The sequence below is a fragment of the Ambystoma mexicanum genome, chromosome 4q (assembly GCF_040938575.1).
Source record: "Ambystoma mexicanum isolate Mex_15411 chromosome 4q, UKY_AmexF1_1, whole genome shotgun sequence".
Taxonomy (NCBI): Eukaryota; Metazoa; Chordata; class Amphibia; order Caudata; family Ambystomatidae; genus Ambystoma; species Ambystoma mexicanum.
The window spans coordinates 1,041,629,016-1,041,643,864 of record NC_090928.1 but is presented as its reverse complement, the minus strand read 5'-3'; the positions used below and the strand labels follow the sequence as shown (position 1 = coordinate 1,041,643,864).

Below are 14,849 nucleotides of genomic sequence, written 5' to 3'. Positions count from 1 at the left end.
AGCGCCGCGCGTGAATCCGTGAGAGAGCCCCAGTCTCTCCCCAGTCACTTCCAAGGCACGATCGGCTTGACCGCCAATATGGATCCAGTGAATGGTGGCACCTCAGGTCCAAATACAACCCCATCCAATCCCAGCCAACATCCTCACTCGCCCCATAATTGCTACACTGTTACAGAGTTGTCTGAATGTTAGCTATCACAACACTTTTACTGAGTTGTGGACGTTATCAGGTACAATGGCCGTATTAGTGGAAAGGAAGGCAGGTAAGGTTATGAAGGAAGATGATGGAAGTGGAGACTAGATGTGAAAGGGAGTGTGAGTATCGGACAAGCCCAGATCAGGACAGAGGCGCAGAAACGCTCCCACACCCCATCTGGGGAGACTATGCAAGCCCAGCGCTGTCACAGGTTTCCCCCCTTCTCACCTGTCGGTGTTCTTTATTGGAGTTCTTCGACAGAGTCTTCTTGCGCACAGTGCGGGTCTTATATAACCCTGTGCAAATGTCCTCGGGTTCCAGCGTGCGTTTAGCGTTCCGAGTCCTGGATCGTTCAGAAGTCCGGGAAGTCCAGGAAACAGCAAGCGTGTAATCGGAAAGCGAGTACACGGAGATCCGGGATGCAAGTGGGTATAAGGGAAGGAATGGATTAGGAGGTAATAATAGGGGACCGGGAACCAGGAATCAAGAGATGACAAGAGCGAACTACGGCAACACACGTCTAGCCGTAGTGTTGAGACGCGCAGAGCCACGGGGGCGTGTCTGCTTTATAGAACGTGATGCGTCCGACGCAAAACTGGTAAACAGCGTTCCGTGTTTGGTGGCCATATTGTGAGCACTGCTGAATGCAAGCCCCTATGCGCCATGGACCAGGAAGTCCAGAAAAGACGCTTCCGATGTTTCATGACAGCATGCCTCACCTGAAGGCCGTTCCTCCGGGTTTGCCCGGGTGTATAAGATGATACCTTTTGAGCAATCTGGGGGCATTTATGTTTGAGATGAGGTGCGTTCGCTGGGAAGGTATCCTTTCCACTCAACCAGATACTGTAGCTGACCACGTCTGTACCTGGAGTCACATATTCTGGACACTTCATATTCTAGCTGGTCATCGACAAGTACAGGTGTAGACCTTGGAGCAGTTCGGGAGGACTGGACATATGGTTTCATTTGAGACGTGTGAAACACTGGGTGGATCCTCTTCCAGGAGTCTGGTAGTTTGAGTCGGAAGGCCACTGGGTTAATAATTTCCTTTATGGAAAAGGGGCCATAGTACCGGGGAGCCAGTTTATTCGGTCGTAAGTGTCGAGGCAGTAGTTTCGAGGATAGCCAGACCTTATCAGCCACTTTATAGGAAGGCCCTGGTCTTCTTTTAGAATCCGCATAAAGCTTGGTGTTAGTTCGAGCCCTTTCTAGTTGTTCTTTGGCTTCCTTGTGTACATTGATGAGGGTTTCAATCCAGGAGTCGACTGTAGGTACTGGTGTAGGGTGTGGGAGAATGGATGGTAGAACTGAAGGGTGGAATCCTTGGCTGCAAAAAAAGGGGCTGGTTTTGACAGCCGAGTCATCCGAATTGTTGTAGGTGAATTCAGCCACAGGGATTAAGAGTGACCAATCGTCCTGGACCTTGGTGATGAAACAACAAAGATATTGCTCTAGGGTTTGGTTAACACGTTCTGTAGCTCCATTAGTCTGTGGATGATAACCTGAGGAGAGGGCACGTTGGATTCCGAGTATACGGCATAAGTGTTTCCAAAATTGAGATATGTATTGGGGTCCTCTGATATGATCTTGGAAGGGAGTCCATGAAGTCGGAATATGTGTTCCACGAAGATTTCAGCAAGTTCTGAGGAAGATGGTAGTTTATACAATGTTGTAAAATGAGTCTCGCTGGGAGTCTGCGAGAGATAAGCGATGGGGTGTTCTAAGTTGTCCTCGAATTCCTGCTTTAGTACTGCTCCAATGGCGTAGTTGGAGGCATCCTTCTCCACTAGAAAAGGTCAATAGATGTCAGGTTGAGCCAGGATGGGGGCTTGTGTAAACTCCGCCTTCAGTCGTTGGAATGCTTTATCTTGGGCCACTGTCCAGATAAAGGGAGTATCTTTTTCCAACAATGTAGTGATCGGTTGAACTATCTCAGAAAAGGAAAGTATGAATTTCTGGTAAAAGTTGGCAAGCCCCAGGAAAGATTGAATCTGCTTCACAGAAGTAGGAACAGGCCAGGATAGTATGGCTTGTACTGTTGACTGGTCTATTCCAATTCCTTCTGAACTAAGAACAAATCCTAGATAGCGAACAGTAGAGACATGGAAAAGGCATTTCTCGGGTTTAGCCAGGAGCTTATGTTCACGTAGCCGCTGTAAGACTGCCGGAACATGCTCTTCATGCTTAAGATGTTCCTTGGAATATATCAGGATATCGTCCAGGTACACTATGACGAAGAGGAACAGCATATCGGAGAATACCCGGTCCATGAAAAGTTGGAAGACCGCTGGGGCATTGGCGAGTCCGAAGGGCATGACCAAGTATTCAAAGTGACCAAAGGGTGTTCTAAAGGCTGTTTTCCATTCGTCACTCTCCTTTATACGGATCAGATGGTAGGCACCTCTGATACCCAACTTCGTGAAGATTACAGCTTCTTCTCACCGCTTCCAGGATATCCGAGATTAAGGCAATGGGTAGCGGTCCTTGAGGGTGCATTGATTTAGACCACGATAGTAAAGACGAGGTCTAAGCTCCTTGGTATCTTTCTTTGGAACATCCAAATCTCCTGCCGGAGATTTGGACGGTCGTATGGTGCCATTTTCAAGGTTGGTATCCAAGTATTCTCGGAGGGCCCTTTTTTCGGGTTCGGATAGAATGAACATCCTTCCAAAGGGAATCACTGCTGAGGGTTCAGTATCAATAGCGCAATCCTCAGGTCTATGAGGAGACAGGGCTTGAACTATGGCAGTTGAAAACACATCAGTGTAAACCTGATAGGCCATGGGAACCTGGATAATATTTGAGACCGTGAATGGGCCCTGCTGGTCTGTCAGCGTGCCTTCAGAGGATGTCGAAGAAGAATCCAGGAATAGACAATGAGACATACAATGCTCAGAACCAAGAAACAAGGATCCTGCTGCCCAGTTGATGTATGGGTTGTGCTTCTGTAACCAGGGCATACCCAATACCATTGGATAATGGGCAGACTTAATGATGTCAGATTTGATCACCTCTCGATGATGGTTAATGGAGAGCTAGATCTCTTTGGTTTGTAAGGTTATGGGTCCTGAAGAGAGGGGTCTTCCCTCGATAGCCTCTACAGGTTGCATGATGCCTCGAGTTTCATATGGAATTTTGTGGGTAGTGGCCCAATCTTGATCTATAAATAGCCCCATGGCCCCACAATCCACCAATGCCAAAATGGGGTAAGTTTCTTTCTTGGATGGCGATAGAAAGGCCTGCAAGATCACAAGTTTGCTTTGTCCAGGAGAGTTCAAGGATGGAATAGATGTGGAGCAAACATCTCTCTCCCGAAGCTGTGCTCCATCTAGGATCGGGAGCTGGCGTTTCTCGAACGCTGTGGGGGAGCTAAGGAACATTTTCTTACAAGATGTTTGTCTGAGGCACAATACATACATAGCCCAGTATGAATTCGTCGCATTCTTTCTTGCGGGGATATGGGTCCACGGAATGCCCCCAGTTGCATGGGTTCTGGCTCTGTAGTGGGGGCAGGAATGGGCTCAGGTTTAGAGGAAGTTTCTATGGAGGTTTTTTGATAAGGCACTTTAGTCTTCTTCTTTTCCGCCTTCCTTTCCTGGATATGGAAGTCAATTTGTAAAGAGAGATCCATAAGAGCCTGGAAGGAGTCTGGGCAAGCTACCCTGGCTAGCTCATCTTTTATTTCCTCATTCAGTCCTCTTCGGAAAAGGGTAAAGCAGGCCTCCGAGGACCAATCTGCTTCCTTGGCCAGTTGCTTAAAGCGTGTCACATATGTCAGCATATCCTGGGAACCTTGTTGGAAATACAGCAGGCGTTCCTGGGCACTGTAGACCTGTTCTGGGCGGTCAAACATGGTCTTTAGAGCCTGTACGAACCCATTATAGTCATCCAGGAGGGCATCTCCAGAAGTAACCAAGGGCATAGCCCAAGTTAATGCATTCCCAGAAAGATGCGAAATCATAAAGCCCACCTTTGCCCTGGGGGTAGAGAAATAATAGGGCTTAAAGGTAAAGTGGACTAAACATGAATCAAGGAATCTGCAAAGGTTGTGTGATGAACCATCATATTTATCCACTACTCCGCCCAGCAATACACTTTACTTGGTCGCAGAATCACATGACAGGACTAATTGTTTTAATGCGGCATTCTCGGCCTTGAGATTCGGAACTTCTGTTGTCAACTCCTGCATGCCGCGCATGAGGTCTTGGACTGCCGCCTCCATGTCCGTATTAGTTTGTGGGCGTCTCAATCTATCACAGGTTTCCCCCCTTTCTCACCTGTCGGCGTTCTTTATTGGAGTTCTTCGACAGAGTCTTCTTGCGCACAGTTCGGATCTTGTATAACCCTGTGCGAATGTCCTCTGGTTCCAGCGTGCGTTTGGCGTTCCGAGTCCTGGATCGTTCAGAAGTCCAGGAAGTCCAGGAAACAGCAAGCGTGTACTCGGAAAGCGAGTACACGGAGATCTGGGATGCAAGTGGGTACAAGGGAAGGAATGGATTAGGAGTTAATAATAGGGGACTGGTAACCAGGAATCAAGAGATGACAAGAGCGAACTACGGCAACACACGTCTAGCCACAGTAAGCGGTAGCGTTGTGACGCGCAGAGCCGCGGGGGCGTGTCTGCTTTATAGAACGTGATGCGTCCGATGCGGAAACTGGTAAACAGCGTTCCGTGTTTGGCGGCCATATTGGGAGTACTGCTGAGTGCAAGCCCCTATGTGCCAGGGACCAGGAAGTCCAGAAGGGACGTGTCCGATGGTTCATGACAAGCTCCTCACTTCGAGACAGAAATGCCTACTAACCAATCCACTAACAATCTCCCACTCTGCTTACACCTCTCAAACTCCAAACCAAACACAACCACAAACCTACAGCACAACAAACCGCACAAACTTCACTACATTGCAACAACAAAACAAAAAACACACATAGTCTCACACAACAGTACACGACGACTCCCGGCCGCAAACTCCACAGGCCCAGCCAACGGACCCACCCGGCTGAAGCCGCCAAAAGCACATCACTGCTCTCTTGCACTTTTCCAGATTCCTCCCCTTTTCCCCCCTTTAACATTAACCTTAACTATACAGGCCCCATGCAGAGGGGGCATAAGGGTCCCAAACTTTTAATTGTATTATATAGCGGGACAGCTGCAATTTGTAGTAGATTGGCTCGTAGGCAATCCTACTCCTGACACGCTGATGCTACAAGCCATTGACCGGCGTTATTATTTAAAGGAGGTCTTGTGGCTCAGGAAACCTCGGGCAGGTCAGTGGTTGCTTTTGGTGTCCTTGGGGTTTGAAGGTATGGGACAGAGCCTTGGCTGCGATGGGGTTAAGTGACCCGGTGTCTGAACAGATACCGTTGGCATCGATAGTCGCAGCAATGCCCAAGGCGAGAGCGAGTATTCGCAAGTATTGGGAGGGGTGGCCACTGTGGGGGATTTGCTGCAAGATACCTGAGTGGGACGGGTATGCCCAGACGTGGGCCTAGAGACCCAAGCTACTCCTCCCTGATGAGGCCCAACAAGGCCGAAACATTTTTGGGGATGCTTGTGGTCTCGTGCAGAAGGGAGGTGACCTAGCATTTCGGGCTGGACTGCCCCTTTTGGGGTGGGGCCAAGCCTGATTTGCATATGGTCTTTCCCCTTCTGTAATGGCTTGGCAGGCGAAGAACGATGGTCTGGAGGGTTGCCCAGAGCAATGCCAGAAGTTAAGAGGTTAAGATTCATTCTAAACCTTACAGCCATCACCTCTTTGTTTTTGCAAGATACTGTTTTTACATCTTTCACACAGCAGATTGGGGAGCATGAGGGACAATATATGTTACACGGTACGATTAGGAGGAAGTTTAAAAGTAGATGGCCAGCATACAGGGGACTGATGGAAAAGCATTTGATAGCAGACACTTTATACGATATAGCTGAAGGGGGGCATACCATATCTCGAATTTATGATCTCTTACTGACCAATGGGTTTGCCTCTCCTCTGGAGGTCAAAAGGAAATGGGAGGAGGAATTGGGACAGATTTTTAAGAGGCGCAGTGGGGGGAGGACACTAGGGAGGATACTGGGATATCACAAGAAAATGTCACGCAATGCTAGACTGCAGCGCATACAACTATTTGTGATGCGTAGAGCTTATGACACCTCTGCGGATCTCTCGATTTCCGTGGTCGATAGAAAAAGAATACCCTACATGTAACAGTATGGAAGCAGGAATGCTGCACATGTTTTGGGCGTGCCCGGTGGCAGGAGGTATCAAATAGGCTACATGGGCGGGGGTGGAACTGGATGTGCTTTCCCCTGGGGCATGCTTGTTGGGCTGCTTCCCGCACCACCGGCGCAGGATACATGTTAGCAAACTGAAGGATTTGGTGTGTATCTTGGCTAAACGTAGGATAGACATGGCATGGAAACCGAACATAGATGCGTGGTGGAGAGATCTGTATAGGTGGGGTGTAGCAGAGACTGTGGCCTGAAGGAGGGCCTTGCAAAGGGAACAGCCAGAGGCCCTGGGCGGAATCGGCGAATGGGAGGGATTATTACACATCTTGTTCGCCAGTACGGACGTGGTAGACGCAGAAGTGGAATGACTGCTGGTATTATTTATGTGCTTTTAGTCGTTCAGAATAGCGGTGTGCATATAATGGGAATGGGATGCAGGTGAAGGTAGGAGGGGTGTGGAGGGCTGAGGAGAGGGGAATGGAATGGTGGACGGAGAGAACATTTCGTTTTTTATAAGTTGATTTTTGTTGGCACTACATATACAAATGCCATAACAAGTTTATTTGGGGTTTAACCTTTTGGAAATAATAATAAAATACATTTTATTTTTTAAAAAAGCTTGTTGGCCACAGACACAGGAGTAATCCTTCAGAGCTGCTGTTCCCTTCTTCATGTCTGAAATCAGGAGTGTCTTATTGCAATGTTCATTCGAGCCGACAAACACTGTACCCTTGGTGTGGAAACAAAGTCCATATACTTCTTCCCTGTGCACTCGCACTGACTTTTCCATTGTTGCAATCTGCGTCAGCTTTCTGATATGATCTGTCCATATCTGTGCTCAGAACTTGTCCACTTGCACTTTCGCTTCCTTGCCATATGTTACCAGTCCTTCTACCAGGCAAGGTAGCATGGTGTCCTGCCATTTGTTATTGACATGTTTGCGCCCTTTCACCATCAAATAGGGTAGCTCCACACACTTTATGTTGCTTGGATTGTCGTTGCACTTGACAAGATCTAGGCCCACCATTTGCAGTTGCACACTGTGTGCCTAGAGCGTTCCTTTTAGTCTGCATAGCGCAAGATGTGAACTAGGCATTGTGCCTCTATAATGGGGACTGCTTGTCAGAGACCAACAATCCCTGTAAATCTGGCGACAATATTGTTCCCGCCACCACCTCAGGCGACACAACTGGACGAAAATTAAATCTGTGGGCACCCGCCAACACTGCTTAGCGATCTAAGGCACTGCCTCCACGAGCACAGTAATACCATAAATGAACATGTCCGGTTCCACGGGAGTCCCGCGAACCACCACCTCCCTTGTCATTGTATGTATTATCAGCATTTCCCTTATTGCGCACATCCCAGGTGTGGAGAAAACTATACCACGATCTGTGAATGATATTGTCATGTTTAACTTGCTGAGCAGGTCCCTGCCCAGCAAATTAACAGAGAACTTTCAGAATATAGTAAGGGAGCCTGCACCAACTTCCCTCCCACCTTTACGTCCAGCTCCACAGTGTATGGAACCATGGAAATAGCCCCAGAGAATCCCTATGCGCCGAGATATTTGCCTGATAATGGGAAATTCCCTTCCATGATGCACGATTGCGTTGCACTTGAGTCCACCATAAATATAAACAGTTTGTTTCCTATCCGTGCCCCCACGAAGGGTTCCTCTTCAGGGTGAATGGTCGTTGAAAAGACCGGCCACGCAAGTGCTCTCTGTGGGCTGTCCTAATCAGGATATGTATTAATTCCAAGGAACGAGAAGGAAGGGAGAAGGTGGTGATCCCGCTTTGTACCCGATTGACCGGGGCCACACCGGCCTGCTGTTGCTGTGGCGGGTGCCACACCTGTATATCAGATGCTTGAGGCTGCTGGTTATATGTTTGGGGTTGCCCCTGTAGATACCCTTGATTCTGATACTCTGTTGTGGATACCCTAATCCTTGTGGCCCTTGGCCCTGCTACTGTGACCCGTAATTATACCCCATTGCAGACCTGTTCCTGCATTCCCTTACAAATTGCCCCCACCTCAAACAATTCCAACATTGTGATGGTTCAACCCCCCACTCTGGGCATAAATCCCCCTCTTGCTCCTCTGAAACCCCTCTTTTCCTGCTGAGGTCCTCCTTTCTGCCACTGTGGGCCAGGATACTGTTGCCCCCCACCCCACTGTCCGTGTCCTCCTTCAGCCCAGAGCACAGCAGTGGTGGCGCTCACAACCTGTTGGGTGCTTTCTGTCCCCTCCACCTGTACTGGCGTCGACACCGGTGCCTGGACAACAGCTTTTGCCAATTTCTTTTCTACCAATTTCGTTTCCTCATGTTGACGCCTTTGGACTGTTTCCCTGTCCGCTCCTTGATTTTTTTACAATGGTGCACTATTATACTATGTATCTCCGGCCACCCTTTTGCTTCGATACCCACAATCTTATCTAACGCCTTCTACACCTCCTGTGGCAAGCCCCTCTTAACAATATAAAGAAAAATGGTATTGAATGATCCCTCAGTCCACCCGTTTCAGCTCTCCATATCTCTTGCAATTTAAGAATTAATTTAGCTGGGTCCTCATCATCTGCAATTGTACACTGCATCAGGGACTGTAAATCGGGGGGTGACTGGGAAAGCCCTTGCTAGCATATCCCACACCTGTGCTCTAATTCCGTCGACCGATGCTCCATCGTCCCCCGGGTTATTCCCGGTTACCTAGCTTTCACCCAAATATCCCTGGCCTGGTCCCCAATTATAGCGACCATCAAGCTCTTGATATTACCCACTGCCAGGGGCACCCCTGCTGTTTGCTTTTCAAACTCATATATCCACTTACTCGCCCCTGCTGTGAGCTGTGGGAGAGCCTTAATCAAGTTGTTTTTATCCATCTGGGGCTAGGGCACATACTGTGTCCTCCCTGCCCCCTTATGTATGAGGGGGCATCTTCGCCCCACTTCCCACACCCTTCTTCATAACTCCCCTTCTCTTTAATAATGCCATCCTGCTGGCCCTATTCCTCAACCTGTCCCCCGCTGTTAGGCAAAAACCTGTGCAGTTCCCTTGAGGACCACTGCAAAAGATTTAGGACTACAGGTGTTGGCAGTAAACCCACTTGGTAGCAGTCCGTACCACCCAGATTTACCTGGTAGCTGTGGCTGAGCAGTCAGACTTCCCTCAAGAAGAGTTAGGCAGTATGTAAAGTATACACAATAGGCACTCAGGTACAATAGCACAAGCAAACACTGACCAGAGCTTTGGTATCAAGGTATATAATTATGTATTTAAAAACACACTTATTGAAACACTCCAGCACTATTATTGTAAATCACTCTAAACACAGTTACTATTATTATATATACATCCCTTATTCCTTATCAGACAAGTCTTAGTTAACACCACTTATTTATACACACACACACACACACACACACACACACACACACACACACACACACACACACACACACACACACACACACACACACACACACACACACACACACACACACACACACACACACACACACACACACACACACACACACACACACACACACACACACACACACACACACACACACACACACACACACACTACTTCTCACACACACACACACACACTACTTCTCACACACTACTTCTCACACACACACACACTACTTCGCACAACCATCCAATGCCACAACACGCCGCGACACACCCAGTGCACCTCCTAGTGCCTGTTCTTCATCCAATAAAATACAAATACAAACTAAAATAACAGGGTAAAATAACTACTGCTACTTATTCCAGGCCTACTACTTATGCAAGACCACTACTTTTACTTCTGTATTCCCACCGTCCCTCCCCTCCCTTCTGAGGAGGGGCTCCCCGCTTTACCTTTGCCTTACCTTTGCCTTACCTTATAATGCCTTACCAAAATGATCTCATTACAATACAAACACCAATAAGAAATGACACAAACCACACCCACGTCACATCAACAACCTTGCTCTCTACGTGTTGACACCTCTCACACTTCCCCATGCATCTGTCCTCTACTTGTTATCGCTTACAAGAGTCTACTCAGGTGTGTGCTCACCTGAACGCCTCCGTCACAGGGTTCCAACACTGGCCTGCACTCTCCTCTGAGCTGCGCCCTGCCTCAAAGAGCAGAGAGGACTTCTCTTAAAATGGCTCCTGCTAAACCACTTGGAACATGTGACACATCATCATCATGATGCAATACTATACAGTAAAAAGCTGTGCGGCTGGTTGGTGTGTGCCTATACAGGGTCCGCCTGCTCCATAAGGGATGCAAGGTCATTAGTTCCAGCCCAGTCTGTCTGTCTTAGATCACGTAGGTGATGCAGAGATCATCTTCTCATTGATGAAGATCAAAGAACAAATTAACACCACTCCTAACACAATGTTACTTCATCGTTATACTATGCACTTGGCAGGCTTTAAGACTGGCATAAAGGAGGTTCTGGGGCACTCTGACCTCCACACACACATTTCACTCACTCCCCTTCGCGCCATCCAGCTTCAAGGTCTCCAACATCGATTTGAACTATAATGTAGCCTGTAAAGGCCTAGCGATAACAAAACAAACATTGTCCCGCTGGATCATCTTCTGCATAGCAGAGTGTTACCAGTCCGCAGGTAGGGAATTACCGTCAGGCCTCAGGACGCATTCGATTAAGGGGGTCTCTGCGTCAACTGCATTACAAAGGGGGGATTTTTGTCGTGCAGCTACATGTCCTCTCTTCATAATTTTACTAAACACTATAGTTTAGATGTTGCTCGCATAGCTGATGCGTGTTTTGGCAGGGCGGTGGTAGAAAATATTCTAACTTTCTGGATGCCTCCTTCACCTACTGCTTTGGGAGTCTATCAGATGAGTTATCTGTGGGAGAAAAGGAATCAATCCATTGAAGGAGAAATTACTTACCGTAATGTTCTTTCTATGGATCCTTCTCCTGCGGATTCCTCATCTCCCCTCCCGTCCATCCTGGCTCAGAAAGTGAATGGTTCATGCGCATCTTCTCTTTTGATGATGACTTGGTGATGGTCCTTGGTGACCGTTTTCTGTCTTCTTGCAGCATGTTTGTTTCTTTAAAAATATATATATATATATATTTCTGAGGCTATGAATTGTGATGTCTTATACAAAGTTCTGGGGGGGAGGGGGAAACTGAGGGTATGGGGAATAGTGACAGATTATATATGACGCCTGATGTCACGTCCGGAGCAGACGATCGAGTACCGGGCTAGATGGATAGACGGCTGAGTTCAAGGTCCACTACACCCCCTGTTGAAAATGTTTCCAAAGCAGCAAAGCTGGATGGGATATCTATCAGATGAGGAATCTTTGGGAGAAGAATCCATAGAAAGAACATTACAGTAAGTAATTTCTCTTTCTAGACAGGCCTCGACAAGATATACTTCAAAGTACTTCAACAATTTCAAGTAGGCAAGGCACTCTTCCTCTGAATATCTCTATTCAAAAGGGGCAGCCTCTATGCCTTCCTTGTCTGTCAGCCACAATAATAACCTGGGTCTGCCTTTAAGATTCACTCCTCTCTGTTGTCCACAGTCTCTGGCACTACAGGTTGAACCAACTTCAAAACATTCTTGACATGCAGACAGTTTCCATTCCAAACTTTACCTGCACCCTTCTGCCAGTTATTAGCCCACATAATTACCCAGAACCCTTGATGCCACTCACTTAGCTTCAGGTAATGTTTGCACTCTTGTATCTTAGGCCAATAAACTGTTATTAACTTCATAGTACAGTTAGATTGCTTTTCAACTCTGAGAAAGGTTGGTTTCACTGTCAATATGGGGAGACTGTTGGCTTGGGCAATGCTTGTGCTCTTCAATAGTTTTATACACGTTAACTTCTTATAATTCGAAGGTTTGCTGTGTTAAAATAAAGAATAAAGATCAGACTTTGTTTAGCAATCGCAATTAGGCACACGCGACCACTTCTTAATGTAGTTTTCAATGGTTAAAGACTTAATTGTATTCCTGTGTGAAAGTGAAGGATAGAATTCAGTCGTCCTTTGAGAATCACAATTAGGCACACACGGCCACTCCTTGATGTAGTTTTCATAAGTTAAAGGTGTCAATACTTGTATTGTCAAGGTTAGGTGTTAGGTAATGGTCCTCGCAACGTTCACTCTCCCTAATTAGTGACTCACGACCACTCCTTAATGTAGTAAAAGAGACTTTCATATTACACGCAAGTGCTACATTTCCATTGTCCTGGCATTTTAGCTTCCGACTAAACCATAAGCAAGTGAATACAGAACTGGATACTGTTGCCAGCAATGCTTGCACAAGTTATTAGAATGCTGTACTTCACTCACTGGGTTCTTTGACACTTGCTCTGCGGGTTGCACTGCTTTCTCGACTTCTGCTACAACTTCTACTGCTTCTGACTTCTTAGGGACCAACACACTTCTGGTTCGGCCACACGTTTCTGGAGCCCCTCTCACTCCTGAGACGCACGGCTTGAAAACTGCTCCTCGCTTCGGTCTCCAGCACGTTCTCTGCACAGCAACCACTGCAATCAGGCTCACATGTGGAAAAACAGCTCTCCTGCACATCTTTCGCTGCACAGCCTCTGCACTCAGAGTTTGGGGGAACAGGACCCTCTCAGAGCAAGCAGGTGAAATCTGAAGTCTCCTTTTTCCGGCATCCCTCTTGTTATCCCACTTCAGCTTGCATTCCAGTCACATTTACAGCTCCTACCAATTGCCTGCACCTGAGGGGGCCATTTATGCCTCCCAGGTTCCTTCAGGTGTGGGCTGTTAGGCTTAGTTGCCTGACTAATGCTACAAAATGTCTCTTCACCTCACTTCCTCGTCCCAGCACTTAGGGGATTATGGGACTTCTAGTCCCCTTCAACAAAGTTAGCTCTTTTTACTTCCCTTAAACTCATTAAAAGATGAACTGTCGGAGGCCACCAGGGGGCGCACTCAACAAAACAGCTAGAGCGTGTCTCTCCCGACCCAATGGGCCAAAAAGTGGATTGAGCCCCCACCTTTGCCCCCTCTCCCAAGGGAAGAGGAACCCGAGACTAGGGGGTCCCATACGACCTTGGCCACATATGGAAGAAAAACAGAGTGGATCGACACCGGGGAGCCGAGTTGGCGGAGAGCCGAATGCCAGCGGGGAAGTGAAAGTGTCCCCGCTGTCTAGGAGCTCCGAGACAACGGCCAGGAAAACTGCTGGTGTACCACAAAGAGACCTTCAATGAGAGGGGCCTTAGAGGGACGGACCCGAGCTCCCTGGGCACTCTGCCTGGGCCCCCATGCTCCCCCGCAGGCACAGAGTCACCGAGCGATGAGGTGCTGGTCCTGCACAGTGCTGCCGTATAAGAGATACGCGGCATGACGGCTTGGAGATGGGCCACGCACCCCAGGGAGCGGATAAGGGACACCCAGTTTATACAGACCCTAGCAGGGGCTGAATCAAGGACTTTGGAGCCCTTGGGCACATAATTGCCCCAAGGGGGAATTTTGAGAGCTTGGAGATCTGTTGCAGAGTTGTGGGCACCCAGGTCGGGAGGACGGGCATGTGCCCGCTTTGCTGCATTCCCGCTACTTAGGTCTTTGGAGTACTGGGCAAACAGCGGCTACGGAGTGCAGCAACAAGTTGTGGGCCCCCAGGCTCGGACCTGGAGCGTGTGCCCACCTTGGTGAAGGTTCCTTGGAAGAGCACAGTAAACAGCGACTAGACCCTGTCGATGGTGGTGGAATCAGGTGATGGTCCTTGACAGACCGCCCAGAATACCGTGTGGCCCCGGAAGCCCTGGGACCAAGGTCCGAGAGACCACTTGGGAAGGTGGTTGGGAAGGGGTCTGGTAGCACGGGCCCCAACAGTGCGTGAGGAGAAGGGCCCAAGGAGTTAGAGGCGCATGGAGTGAACCTCCTTGGGGGAAGGGAGAAGGCAGTGTCGCAGAACAGGGGCTGGCCCCACTCACACCACAGAGGGAAACCACTGGAACCTGGTGGAACTGGACCTGGATAGAGGGCCCCACCCACCTATGGACTGGAGGGCAAAACTGGAACAATTTGAATTTCCACAGAGGCGGGGGTCGGAGAGTGACACCTAGATTAAGATCATGCTGGAGGCAGGGGACGACCCTGTGTCCACGAAGAGAAACATTGCCTCACTCCTGGAAGAGATTAGGTGGATGAGGGCTGATATTGGTAGAAAAAATTTACGTCAATCGACAAAATGGACGAGAGGCTCCAAGCAGTTGAGAACAATCAATCCTCCCTCGAGACACTGTAGACTCAGATGGATATGAGGCTGGCGGAGCTGGAGAGAAGAGAGGGAGAAATGGCTCTTAAAATGGATGACTTTGAAAACCGTGAGAGGTTAAATAACTTGCGATTTTTCGGAATCCCAGAGAAAGAGGTAGAATCGGAAAGGGACCT

General features: G+C 48.4%; 1 protein-coding gene across 1 annotated transcript in view; it reads left to right on the top strand.

The window, feature by feature from the left end:
* RAB3GAP2 (RAB3 GTPase activating non-catalytic protein subunit 2) overlaps window positions 1-14,849 on the top strand; it is a 2,371,691-nt gene that overhangs the window by 1,893,250 nt on the left and 463,592 nt on the right. The window lies entirely within an intron of this gene.